We start from the raw sequence: 15017 nt of genomic DNA on the forward strand, positions 1-15017 counted from the left end.
GTGTGTGTGTGTGTGTGTGTGTGTGTGTGTGTGTAATTGTGAGTTTTAGCTTTTTGTTGTGGCTTGGTGTCCGCCATTCCATACTAGTGACTGAACCCAGGGCGTGCTGAGCTATATCCCTAAGCTGCTCAGGCTAACTTCAGCTCCCAACTTGTAGTCATCCTGCCTCAGCCTCCCAGTAACTAGAATCCTAGTTTACAAGTATGCAATCCTAGATTTTTACAAGTATGTACCACCATACATGTGGGTAATTGTAAGATAAATTTTCAGTTTGCCAGAGTAAAGAATCAATGCTGCTTATCTCTATCCATTAGCTCAGATAATCTCCTCCATTAATGTCCAGATACTATTTTGCCAGATTCCTGATGGTATCTAACTTTATTTGCTTAACTTGGCTTCCTATTTGAAATGAGGGTGTCTTGTGTAACTTTTACGTAACTGTCAGAAACTAGTCTGTTGGTGTATGTGCTGGAATTCCATCTTCACCCATCATTAGTCTTTCTTATTAGTGTGCAACTTGGTTTTCAAAAGTTCTTTATATAAAGAAAGCTGCCCTCTTTTGTATTCAAATTCTAGTTAATTGTCCTTATTTTAAACAAATGTTGCTTAAAGCAATTTTATTATTGTTGTCAAATTAATTTATGGATTTTATCATGCCTTTAGAAAACCTTTTTCATGGAGACATTTTTTGAAGTTTCCCTACTTTCTCAATGCCACGCCTTCTCTAATAGGGGGCGGGGCTCTCTCCTCGTGGCCTTCCACTCCCTGGCCTCACACAGATCAAAGAAGGCCCACCAGGGGGCACCAGCCCGGCAGCTCCCAGAACCCTGAAAGGACTGACTGACAGACAGGGCTCCCCAGGGAGGGCAGAGGGCAAGCGACTGGGAGGAAATGAGACTGATGAGCGGGTTGTAAGGAACTTCCTGCGCCGATACAAAGGGTTACAGAAAGACCTGCAGCTGCGTCCCCCTGGAAGCCATCGGAAGGAGATGCAGGATCTCCTTTCAGACCTGCAGCTCACAGCTGCACGCAGGCCGGACTTTGTACCACTGGAGGAGAAGATGTCAGCGGCAAGCCTGGCGTACCTCAGGACGTGGTAGCGCAGGAGACTCAGGCAGGATTTCTGCCCTAAAATGCCTCTTAGTAAATAACAGCACAGAGACATGAGACAGCACAGAGAACCCAAGTGCTTCTAATCTCACCTGACAATCTCCTCCCAGCCCTGTCCTGAAAGGGCTCCCGCAGATGCCCCCAGTCCTGTGCCGTCCACTGGGAGTGAGGAGCTCAGGTCTCCTCCTCCACAGCCCTCAAGCAGAGCCCTCCTGCCACACACTGAGACTCACAGATTCCACTAGGGAGTGGCTGAGCATTTCCCTTCACTTGTTAAGTTATTCTTCAACAAATGGCACCGAGAGCACCAGGCAGCCATGCCATACACCAAACACAAATGAAGTTGGCCTCTTCCTTCCTATGATGGTTTGGATCTAGACAGCCCCTCAAAAGCCCATGTGTTGAAGGTTTTTCTCCAATCAGCAGTGGGAGGCTCCAGCCTCTGCTGCAGGTTAACCTACTGGAGGGAGTCCTGGCCTAGCAGGCGTTAGGAGGTGGTGAGAACACTAGGAGGAGGCACCTAGTTGCAGGGAGCAGGTGCCTAGGGCGAGCCCTGGAAGGGTATGTCTTGTCCCTGGCACCTTCTTCTTTGATCCACTCCTAGCAGCCATGAGGTGAGCAGCTTTGCCTTGCTATGTTCGTCTGCCATGATGCTGCTTCCCACAGGCCCAGAAACGAGGGAGACAAGTAGCCACAGGCGGAAACCTCCGAAATCATGAGCCAAAGTAAATTTACCTTCCTTAACCTGATTTTCTCAGGTTTGTCACAATCACAGGAAATGAGATTAATAAACTTGCCACATCATATTTAAAAATTAACTCAATCGCTTCTCGGCCTTTTGGCTAAGATCAAGTGTAAAAATTAACTCAAAATGGACCAAAGACTTAAAGAGCTAAAATCATAAAACCATTTAGAAGAAAACATGGGGTACAGCATCATAATAAAGGATTTGGCAATGATTTCTTGGATATGACACCAAAGGCACAAACAATAAAGCAAGTAAGATGGATCTCATCAAAACTTAAAAAACATTTGTGCATCAAAGGGCACCATCAAAAGAAGAGCCCATAATGAATTTAATCGAAATCTATTATATGCATTGAAACGCCCCCCCCATGTGAAACTAAGAAGGACAATGGAGGAGGAGGTGATGGGGGGATGATCAAAATACAATTGCAACTGCGCATGCATGAATCTGCCAGAATGAGACCCATTAATCTGAATAACCTATAAGCACTAATAAAGATGCGAAGGAGGAAAGAGAAACACAGGTAGTGGGAGAAAATATCTGCAATTGATGTATCTGACTAGGGGTTGATATCCTGAAGCAAAGAACCAAAAATGAACTAAAAATTAACAAAGAAAACAAAGAACCTGATTAAAAAAATCTGTGAGCACTTGAACAGACATTTCTCCAAAGATATACAAATGGCAGTAATGCACATAAAAAGATGTTCAACACAGGTAACTGTAACAGAAGTCCAAGTCAATTTCACAAAGAGACACCCTTATGTACTTATTAGGATGACGATTATTTAAACAAAACAACACCACCACCAAAAAACCTCAGAAAATACCACGTGCAAGGCTGTAACAATTTATAATCCTTGTGTACAACTGGGAAAGGGAATGAAAAACAGTGCAGCCCCTGTGGAAAACTTAAAAAAAATTACCATAGGGTACAATGTTCTACTTTGGAGTCCATAACATGAAGAACTGAAAGCAGAGACTCAAACAAATACATTCATAGTTTTATTCACAGGAGGCAAAAGGAAGAAACAACTCAGTTCCATGTTTCCGTTAACAGATGAATAGGTAAACAAACTGAGGACCTATAAAACCAGGTTTGCTGGCAAACACCTGTAATCCCAGCTACTGAAGAGGCTGAGGCAGGAGGATTTCAACCTCAAGGCCAATCTGAACAACTCAACAACAACCTATCTCAAAAGAAACAAAAAAGGGCTAGGTAGGGGTTATAGCTGAGTGGCAGAGCACCTGCCTAGGGAGAGTGGTGATAGAGTTTATTGCTGGAAAGTTTCTGGAGATGGATGACAATGACAGTTGCAAACCGTGTAAGCAGCCAGAAGAGGTGGTGCACACCTGTAATTCCAGCACGTAGGAGGCTGAAGCAGGAGTGTCACCATGAGCTCAGACCAGTCTGGGATACATAGTGAGTTCAAGGCCAGCGGGAAGGGAAGTGGGAAGGGAAGGGAAGAGAAGGGGAAAGGGCAAAGGGGAAAGGGCAAAGGGCAAAGGGGAAAGGGCAAAGGGGAAAGGGCAAAGGGCAGAGGGGAGGGGAAAGAAGGAGGAAAGGGAAAGGGGAAAGGAAAGGAATATGAGCATACTTAATGCCAAACAACTGTAAGCTTTAAAAAGGACAAATATTGCATACATTTTAGTCACAATAAAAAATTATCAATTTATATTACTATGCCTTCCTCCACCTTTGGGCAGGGACCCTATCTTGTTAACCTTTGTACGTCCATAACCAGTGCCAAGCCCCCAACAGGAATACTGACCCTACGCAGGCAGTCACTAAAACGAAGATTCTCCCCAGGCCAAGGCTGAAAAGCACCTGAAACCAGTTTGGCAAGAGAAATTTTTGTCCTGTAACCTTTTTTTTTCCCAGATATAAAACTCATTTGTCCATTAACAAATGGACAAATTGAAAAAGAAGCAACAACATGCATTACTAATTCCCATCTCCAAGCCAGGTGTCTGCTAAAAGCACCACACGTATATCTCACTACACCTTCCAGGAAGGCTGCAAAGATGACTCCCATAAGCACCTTGGCTCCCTACTCCTCCTTTTCTTCTCCATCCCACTCCTCCCTCAGCCCTAACGCTCCATTTTAAGAGCTCTTCCTCTCAGTTCCCAGCCACACAACAAAGGACCGCCAATCGAGCCCCGGTTCTAAAAGCACAACCGAAAGTTCTGCTCAGCAGTGGTGAGCATTACGCCTGGTCCTGTGCCTTTACAGAATCAGCTGTGAGCTGATCTTCACTCAGTTTCTTTTTGAGACAGGGTCTCCCTGTGTAGTCCGGGCTGGCCTCAAACTGGCAAAGTTCCTCCTACCCGTGCCTCCCAGGTGCTGGACCGCAGGTGTGCTCAGGTCAAGTCTGTCACTTCCGATGGAAGTCAAGTTAAGGTTAAATGAGTGTGTTCTGAAACTGGTGCTGGCTGAGCAGCGGGACCTTCCTCCCAAGCTCTCGCACCGGAGTGCCCGGCTAGTGACAAGACGGGTGCTCACCCCAGACCCTTCATGGTAGAAGAGCTTCCTACTGAAAAGTGGCCAACATAGGAGGTCGTTTTTCTACACGGAAAAGGGAGGGGTACATAGGGTTATGGCAAAGAAATCCTCCAAAAATGCAAGAACAGAGGACACTGGGGAAAACGGTCTTTCTGGTGTGTTCCACTGTGACTCCTGCTGCCATACTCCTCATGCCCACGGAGGGTCCACAGCACGGGACCCACCACTGACACTGCTCACAGTGCTGTCCTCGGCAAGCACCGAAACTTCACCTGCCAATTGGGCCATGAGATGTGTCCGGGTGAGAAAGTGAAACAAAATGAGCCGGTAAACAGAAAACCAACTATATATATATAATATGTACGTTATGTTCACCCTTGGAACTGTAAATGCCACCACGAGGACTTTCTCCTAAGGAAATAAAGAATAACAAAATCTATGAGGATTCCAACCACTGCATAAAAGCTGACAACACCCTACCTACCTGGTGACCAGTTAAATCTCGGTACGATGCTAACACAGTGTCCTCAACTACCAGAAGCCATATTTGCAAATAGTTGCATACAGAATAAGTTCAGGATATATCAAATTATATAGTCTATATATCTGAGGGTTGCACAACCAACCACAAAAGGAAAATATTTAGGAAGCTGCATCTCTACTAACCATATACAGACTTTTTTTTGTCACTTCCTACCAATATAGCAATGACAACTGTTTATACATCATTTACATTGTGGTGGGTATTATCAATCAGAGAGGATACACTATTTTATATAAGGGTCTTGAGTGCACTCCGCTTTGGGTACACAAGAGGAGAGGGGGGAAGGCCCTGAGACAAATCCTGCACACGTAGTAAGAAGTGATCACTGTTTATAAATTCTCGATTTTTTTTTTTTTTTTTTTGGTACCGGGGATTGAACTCAGGGTCCTTGCCCTTGGAAGGCAGGCCACTGAACCGCTGAGCTAAATCCCCAGCTCCTAAATTCTCAATTTTGTCCAAGAAGAAAAATAAGTTCCAAAGATGTGCATATATAAGGAAGTTTTGAATGCAATTTGATGTAACAATGGCTACATCTGGAGATAGAGGTAAGTATCATTTTTCCTTCTTTATACCATTCTAATTACTTTTATATACCACATAAGGCTCAAGCAGAATGAAGTCAAACCTAAACCCCCCACACAAGGTGATGATGCATATAAAAGTAATAAAACTTTTTAAATTAAATTTTTTTAAATATCCGGGCTGGGGATTTAGCTCAGTGGCACCACACCTGCCTCCCAAGTACAAGGTCCTCAGTTCAGTCCCCAGTACCAGGGAAAAGAAAAAATCCTAGCTGGGCACAGTGGCACCGGCCTATAATCCCAGCTGCAAGAGAATGAGACATGAAGATCACAGGTTCAAAGCCAGCCTAGGGAACTTAGCAAGATCCTGCCTCAAAATAAAAATAAAAGAGGGCTGGTGGTTTAGCTCAGTGGAACTGTGCCTGCCTCACATGTGCAAAGTCCTGAACTTGATCCCTGGTACAGAAAAAAAATTTTTTTTTAATTAAAATAAAAGACCCTAGAGGGCTGGGGATTTAGCTGAGGGGTTCTGCCTCCTGCTTTGCAAGCATTCAATCCCCAAGTTCAATCCCCAGTACAAGAAAGAAAGAAAGAAAGAAAGAAAGAAAGAAAGAAAGAAAGAAAGAAAGAAAGAAAGAAAGAAAGAAAAGAAAGAAAGGAAAGAAAGAAAGAAAGAAAGAAAGAAAGAAAGAAAGAAAGAAAGAAAGAAAGAAAGAAAGAAAGAAGAAAGAAAGAAAGAAAGAAAGAAATGACACTAGAAGTGTAGCTTATGGGTAAAGCTCTTGCCTTCAATATGGGAGGCCTGGGATTCAATACCTGGTACTACCACCAAAAAAGAAGAGTTGGGGGAGTGGAGGGGACTGCTATCTCCTTCTACCACAAAAGTCACATAAAGGCACAAAAGACAATGTGGCCTCACTTACCCAGGTGTGGAAAACTAAAAGACCTACTAAAAACCAGCATTTTATAAATTAAATGGCTGCCATAGGTAACAAACACCTAACATCATTAAGACATATCCCACACGCTTTCTAAGTAATAAACTGCAGAATTTAACTTTCATCACATGCCAAGCCAGTCTGCAAACCAGCTATCAGGCACCACTAGACGATCTCTATGAGTCCACTACGAATACTCAGGACCTTCAGAGCATGCTGCTGGAAGAATTCAAACTTGACTGGACCAAGGTCAGGTCAAAAAGAATTTCCAGAGTGAAATTTTAACATCTGGGTCCAATGACAGCTCCCCTCACCCCACAAAAGCCCTTAGCTTGAATAGCATATTTCCTTCTTTCGGAAAGTTCATTTGCTGTGCCAAACAGGGAATGCAGTTTCCCATACAAATGAGGAAATCAGATTCTCCGCATAACTTTTTCTCTCCACCCCCATCCCTATCCTGCAGAGCTGGAGATTGAACCCATGAGCCCTACGTACGCTAGCAGGTGCTCTACCATGAGCCACAGCCCTGGCCCCCAGACTCCCTTCTACCAGTTTCTCATACTGGTACTGAAACCCTGCACACTTGCTTAACAAGGCAGAGATGATAAATAATGATACAAATCTAAAACATAAGAAAGAGCATCAAAAGTGTGGGCACTTGCTGATACAGAAATGCCTGTGGGCGTGCATTCACAACAAAAGGCCAACACAGTTTGTTCTCCAACACACAACTTGTCCCACCCCGGTCCTCTCCTCTCAACCAACCTCTGCCCTGCTCATTTTTAGGGGTCCCCAGTGCATACACTGCTCTCAGGGCCTGGAAGTTCCCCATCTAGCCTGGGGCAGTTGACAACAGACAGCAAAAGTGCCCTCTACAGAGCCAAATGCTAATCATAACCACGGACTTAAATGCTTTTCTTTTCTAGTCCTGCAACCTAATCTTCATTTACACACACAAATCTAACAAGCTCCTTTTCCAGATTTCAAGAGCTGATGGTAAAAAGGGGAAGTGAAAGGAAGGTTCGTAACATTCTCTAAGTGCCTCTCCCTGTGTGGGAGAGGAAACAAAGGGTTTAAGTGTCCCAACACCTGCGGGCTGCGGCTAAAACCCTCCTTGGCTGCTATAACGTCCTTGGAGGCGAGAGTACTTTGCGCAGCCGCTGCCACCTGCCCGTGACGTTAAGAAGTCACAGAGGCTGCCAGCAGACTCAGCCTGCCTCTGTTCCGTTCATCACCACCAACTGCTTCCCAAGGGAAGACCTTTCGATCACTCCTCTAAAATTCATTGTATTAACTCTTGGAACTGAAAAGGGCCTCTCTTGGAACACTGCTGGCCTTGAGGTCCCAGGAGGGTGGGCCTTGTACAGAAAGGACCTCAGATGCGCTCCATTCTACCACCTCACCTGTGGGCACCCAGCCCGAGCCGCCTTGCAGCTGCAGGTGTCTTTTGTACACAGCACCCTGCTTGCTGGTCCTGGTGTTGGGCAAGAGCAGCTTGGCTCTTCCTCTGCTTGTGACACAGCTTGGGGACACAAGCCAGAGCCGGAGAAGGATCTGCTTCCCCCTGAGACTAAGCACAGGGATCGTAAGGGACCATGCTTACGAACCAATGCAAGCCAAAGCAGGTGACCATGCTATTTCCAACCATGCATTCAGCAAGGGTTTCCAGGCTTAGTCCTCCCCCAGCCCCCGTGCCCACCAATACACAGGACCTTTCAGGGGGAATCGTGAAACAAAGAAAAAAAGCAGTGCGGGCCTCCATCTGAGCCCCTTCTATCTGACAGACCGCCCAATAATTATCACAGTTAACTGGAAATGGTAAATTGGCTGAAATGATGCAATTGGTATCACGAAGTCAAGTGTTCTGCAGAAGGAAGGACGGAGTTGGGAAAGAATTGGCCCGAGTCACACGAGCCTGTGTGTGAATCTGCTGTGGCTGCTGAGCTCAGACAAGGTGGTTCACCCTCCTCCGCCTGAGTTCCTTCATCTGTGACATGGCCAGGTGGGGGGCACCTGTTTTACAGAGGGAGCAACGAACACTCAAAGCCAGAGCCAATTGCTTTCATCGCAGTTAAGGCACCTTACACTTAACAAGGTGCTGCTACTGAACACGTTTGAGCTCCCCAGAATTCACATGTGGAAATCGAATCTCCAATGCAAAGATATTTAACACACAGGGCACCTGCACTACAAGCACTCTGGGAAGCTATGGCAGGAAGATCCCGGGTTGGAGCCCAGCCTGGATGACTTAGCAATTCAGCAAACACCTGTCCGGAAATAAATATAATGGGGGTGGTGCTCAGTGCAAAGAACCTAGGTTCCAGCCTCAGTACTTGCAAGAAAAAAGAAAAAAGAAAAAGACATAGGGCTTTGGGGGGTTAATACTGAGTCTGTTAGCACCTTGATCTTGGACTTCCAGCCTCTGGGACTTCGAGAAATACATTTCTGCTGCTTACAAACTGCCCAGCAAAAGCACGTTTGCTGCAGCAGCGCAAACAGACTAACAGCTGCTTCACCCACCACCACCACCTTGGTTTTCAGATTTTTTTCTTTGTTTTTTTTTTCCCCTACAAAGAGCAGTTTCAGTCACCGAATTACTCCTGGTAAAGCATGCCACATTTCAGATACAGCATGTAGACTGGGTCTCTTCTTCCTACGAGTTAATCTTCACAGCTCCAAAGATACTAACAGAGACAGTAAAAAAATGGTGAAGAGATAACAGCTAGGAAGAGTTCACGCTGTGTAAACATTCTGAACCATTGCAGCAGTGAGTACCAACAATGGAAAGAGAGCAAAGGCTTCCACAAAGGAAAAGAAGGGGACAGCTTCGGGTGCATGGGCTTGAGAAGAGCCAGAAAGAAAAGGGACAATGACGGACAGAGAGCCACCGCGAAGACGCTCAGAACTGAGAGGCGGTGGGGTGGGGGGGTCAGCACCTGAAGAGCCCAGGGGCCCAGGATCTCCAATCAGCCCTACAGCACCACAGCATGCGTGGATCTGCAGCAGGGGAGGGTGCTGAACCAGTCCGGGGTCTGCACTAGAGCGAACTATGGCAGGACCTGGAGCCAGAACAGTGCATGGTGAATAACAGGAGGCCTGAGCCCAAACAGCGACACAGAAAAGTTGGAGCGGGTCACCCCCGAGGGTCAGGCGGGCAGCGTGGCTGGGGACAACAGGGGGCTGTGAGTGGGAGAAGGGACTTTCTATCCCACTGATCCTGTGGACAGTGTTACTTGGGTCTCAAATGCAGGCAAAGGGTCAGGGATCTGGGCAGAGTGTCACCTCGCCAGGAGCTGGAACACACAAAGGAGGAGTAGGTGAGAGACTGCAGGGGTTCAGCTAAGGTTAACCAAGTCGGATGGCAGCCAAGACGGGCAACACATTACCAACCCTGGAGGGTGACCACGGCTCTGCAGAGGGGCTACTTCTCTAGACAGCCAGAAAATCTGGGAGCAGCTGTTGTCCAGCTCCACTCACAGGTTGCCAACAGCCTCCTCCAGAGGGGAGGGGAGCACTCACTGGGAACACCTGTCCCGGAAGTTCAAAGTACACATGTAGATTTAACTGTAGTCCTTCATCCCTGGGTCATAAAAGTCACAGTTCAGTGAGGTTTGTCTTTTTTATTCTTCAAAACACATAGTTAATTGCTGGGCACAATGGGGAACACCTGTAATCTCAGCTACTCCGGAGGCTGAGGAGGGAGGATTGCACATTTACAGCCAATATGGGCAGCGCCACAAAACCCTTTCTCAAGATACAAGTTTAAAGCCGGGCGTGATGGCGCAACAGCTCAGTGGTAGAGCATTTGCTTGGCAAGGCCTTTGGATTCAACCACCACCCCAATAAACAAATAAATAATAAATAAATATGCTGTATCACTAAAAGCAATCCTAGCCGAGAATTCATCCAGTAAATGCCAACCTAGAAAATTTGATTCATGATTTTTCCAGCCCCAATACTCACTGCTAACAACAGTCCCTAAAGGACTCTGAATAAGGATTACAACAAACCGCACCAGCTCACAAGTAACTGTCGCTGTTGGGCACACAGCTGGAAGCCTGGCCTCCTGGTCACTCTGGCCAGGCCACTGCGGACAGGCTATGCAAGGAACACAAGGGAAACTTCCTGTAGCTCCTGCTGAATCTCAGCCTCCTGCAGCTGGACGTCCTCCCGGGCTGAGGGCTGGGCACCAGGCAGGGAGTCAGCACAAGGTCCATGCAGCAGGAGCAGCTCCCTCAGCAAAGTTCCGTGACGCGTCCAGGCACTTCTGCCGCAGAGCCCGGCGTGACCTTCCTGGACTTGGCCACTCACCCTGGGATGAGTTCCCAGGCTGATCAGAGTCACGGCTCTTGCTTGTTCACCTGTCCCCAAATGGAGCTGATATGGGCAGGACTGCCAAGGGAGCAAACTGGGAGCCACAGCTACTCTGCACGACAACCAAGAAGTACTGACTCTGCCACCCGTGTGTGCACAGGCACTCTCGGCACTGAGGAACAGCTGACAGAGAGCCATGTGTATCCAGGTGGTTCAACCCCTCTGCGCATCCACTTCCCCTAAACCTCACACAAGCAACAACCTGCACCTCACATCTCCAAATGAAGTAGCAATCTGCATGTGCATTTTGCCCAGTAGCTCATTAACTGCTACTAGTGCCTCACATTCTCCCCTCATGCACAGACCTGAAATACCCTGAGCTACGGTAGCCTGGAAAGGACAAATCTTTCTCCAACCCCACTTCCGTGGTCACCTGACGCTCACTCTCTCCCACCTTCTCAGGGTGCTCATTCTAGGTGCCATGCTCTGCAAAACTTCCTTATACTCACTGTCTCCATGCCTCCAGCAGATGTAGACCTAGGAAAATCTCCCTGGCTGCTGGGAGCATCTAACTGGGTCAGACTGAGCAACCTTGACCACCTAAGGAGAAAGCTGAGCAGGAGAGAGGGACAAAGTAAGGTGACAAGATGGGGCAGAATGACAGGAGGATGAGCCTGTTCTTCCCCAGGCCAGGGCCACAGTGCACAACGGTACTACACATCAGTCAAATGCCGCACTGTCCAGCTGGCCTGAGACAGCTGTTCCCACCTCAGTCTGGCTCTAGCCAGGGCCACAGCTTGCCCAGCCCTCAAGAGCTATTTCTGGTGCCACAATGCACACTCCCAGCTAACTCTTGCACAGTCATCTCCTCCTGTCATCTGCCTCGCCCACCTCCTCACCCAGGCAATTCTCTCCCTGCTGTACGCCGGGCCACTAACTCAACCACGCCGTCAGCAGTTACATCAGCTATCGGTCCGCATTGCGTCACTCATCTCTGCATGCCAGGAACGGGGGATACAACACACACTCCGACGGATGAACAAATGACTCAGGTGCTACTTTAGCCTTAGGTTGCCCACGGCCTTCGTGACTCTAATCAGCTGAGCAGAGAGCAGGATTACAGTAAAGCGAAGTGGATGTATGCTATCATCCACCGAGACTGTGGCTGACTCAGAAGCAGCTGAGAAAGCAGGTGTAAGCACTCAAGTGACTGCTTTTTCCCAAGCCCCTGAGACTGCTCCACAGGGGCGGAGGCCATGGCAGGTGGCTAACTGCCTTCTGGGTGTCGTCTGTGTGAGCTAAAGTGAAAAGGCCAGGCGTGACGGCACACACACCTGTAACCCCAGCAGCCGGGAACCCAGGACAGGAGGATCACAAGCTTGAGAACAGCCTGGGCTGTACAAATTCAAGGCAAGCCTGGACTACACAGACCCTGTCTCAAAAAAGGGAGGGGCCTACTTAATACATTCCCTTAATTCCAGACTCCGGAAACTTGTCCCAGTAGACGTCGGTAGCTGCCAAGGGAGTGACATTCAACACGCTGGAAGTGTGTTCCAAATAATTACCTACTAAAGCTTTCCAACTCCCACTCACACAAGCAATCAGATATGCTCGTGGGTCACAACTCCAACTCGCACACTGAAATCATTTTAAGTCTTTTTTCCTACTAGATAGATGCTCCTCTGGCCAACTGCTGGATAAATATACACAGGCCTTCACAAGACGAGAAACAAGACTGGAGTGTTCAGAGAGACTAAAAGATCCAAGTACTGATTATTTTTCTCTCTAGCTGTATGACCTTTGGGGAGACTTCCTATTTCTGAGCCACAGTTTGATGATCTGCTTGAGGGGCGACAGGTATCTTACATGATATGAAACATGTTAACTGGAACTGGGTCCCATACCCTCCAATTTAGCCAAGGGCAAATCAAAAATATCCATGGGGGGGTGGCTCAGCGGTGGAATGCAAGTTTAGCATATGCCACCATCCTGAGTTGAAATCCTAGCACCAATCCACACAGGCAGATGCATCTAAGGGCTCCACACCCACAGGTTCAACACATCGGAAATAAAGGACACAGGAAAAATTGCATGTGTGCTGAACGTGTACAAACTTTTCTTGTCCTTATTCCCTAAAGGATACAACTATTTACATAGCATTTATACTGTCTTAGGTATTGTAAGTAGCCCAGACGTGACTTACAGAATATGGGAAAATGTAGGTTACATGCAAATTCTATGTCATTTCATTGAACAGCTGAGTTTCCTTGGACTTCGGAATCCCTCGGTAGGGGGAGAAGAGGTCCAGGAACCAGGGATATAGCTGTATACACAGCATATATACATTTAGTGGATTTCACACACATGTATTTTAAATGTAATGCATGAAACCCGCTATGTGGGAACACAAAGCCTGGAGTTCATGGAGAACTGTATGGTTTTAAAATTTTCATACCTATTTTCACATTTTATTCTCCTGGTACCCAGGCCCACAGCCAAGACAGATTCCTTTCTACGTGATGCATTATCACAGCCACTAAAGATCACTGCCTCGCACCAGGGCACAGAGAAACTAGGCAGAGATTCAATTCAGAGAAACTAGGCAGAGATTCGATTCAGAGCGTTTCCACCTCCCTGCTCCATGACTCTTCCCAGCACCCCGCAATGACTGGGAGCAGGAATCAGAGTCTTGAGTCCCTGCCCAGCGTGAGTCTGACTCTGGGACAAACTTCCTGTCCCCACCCCACACCCCCATGTCCACCCAGCACCTGCATGGCCTCAGTCAGTCACAGCAACTAGCAACCGAGCCCCCAAAGCAAGGTTCCAAAAGCCCCACACGAGCTGGGACGCCCACAGGGCCCTGGAATGTGCCGCTGGCTCACCGAGGATATGTGAGTTCGGCAGAGACCGACAGTGTGCAAGGGAAAAAGCAGACAAACTGGGAAATGTCTGAACATGTGTGCAATGTTTTACTTCCTACCACGCCTGCTGCAATGTGTTCAATTGTGCAAGCTGTTCTGAAACAAGATGTAAGGAAGTAGGATCAGGTGCTATAATAAAAAACATCTTATTTTGGAACCATTTTGCAGCAAAGTAAAGGAAAATTCACACATGGACTGGGAAGGGGTGTCTAGTACAATCTAAAACGGGGAGACAGCCGGGGAGGGCAGCTCAGAGGTAGAGCACTCACTGAGCATTGACTGAGGACCTCGGTTCCATCCCCACTACTGCAAATAATAAATAAAACAAGGAGGGGAAAAATTAAAAACCCAGACTGGCACTGTGCACTGCAGTAGTCACTCCTTATCTGTGCGGGACTCGTTCCAGGGCCACCAGCAGACGCCTGACACCACAGACGGACCCACCCTGTACACCCGGTTCTCTTCTATGCACACCTACTCATGAAGAAGCTTAACTTATAAATTAGGCACAGACAGAGGCCAACATTAACTGCTAATTAAATGGAACCACCTGAGAAGGAAGGGGAAAGGGAAAAGGAATGAAGACATGTCGTGGGCACGCACCAGCTGCCCAGGAAGAACATATTCATGCCCTGCAAACCTGTACTGTTGAAACTAAAGAAAGCTGAAAAATAAAAGTGTGATGACATACACCTGTAATCCCAGCCCTGGGAGGCTGAGGAAGGAGGGTCACTGTGCATTTGAGGCCAGCCTGGACTGCACAGCCAGGCCCTGCCTCACTCCCACCCCCCAACCCTAGCAAAAAGACATTTTTTCTTAAAATAAATAAATAAAAGTTATGCGATGCGGTCTCCGTCTGTCTCCCGAGATACCTTAGGACTGAACTGCCCTCGTCCTGTTTCCCTGCTGCGATGATGCAAGGCCTAGGGGATGAGACCAAGAATGACGCAGGATTTAGGCACTGATGAGTCACGGCCTGTGCAGGGGAGCGGGAACCAGCAAGGCCTCGGCAGAAGGGACCGCAACTTAAAACTTATCCATTATTTACTCTGGAATTTTCCTTTTGATCTTTTCAGGCTTCGGGCGACGACTGCAGATAAGTGAAACCATGGAAAGCAAAACCATGATGCAGGGGGTACACTTACATTTCAGACTGAAAGTGTAGCAATGATAACTTCTGCCAAGGAGTTATTTATAGAGATAGATTTCTATCCCTTCTCTTTTTGATTTCCAAGTGTACAATGTATCCAGCCAATTATAACACCCTCCTATAACGACACTCTATTTTTCAAATTCAGCAAAAAGGTTCTCAATTGTGTTCTTCTAAAATAGAGTTCTGCCAGACGTGCTGGTGTATACCTATAATCCCAGCACTAGGGAGGCTGAGGCAGGAGAATCACCTGAGTTGAGGCCAGCCT

The sequence above is a fragment of the Fukomys damarensis genome, unplaced genomic scaffold (assembly GCF_012274545.1).
Source record: "Fukomys damarensis isolate Sample0158 unplaced genomic scaffold, DMR_v1.0_HiC HiC_scaffold_19, whole genome shotgun sequence".
Lineage (NCBI taxonomy): Eukaryota > Metazoa > Chordata > Mammalia > Rodentia > Bathyergidae > Fukomys > Fukomys damarensis.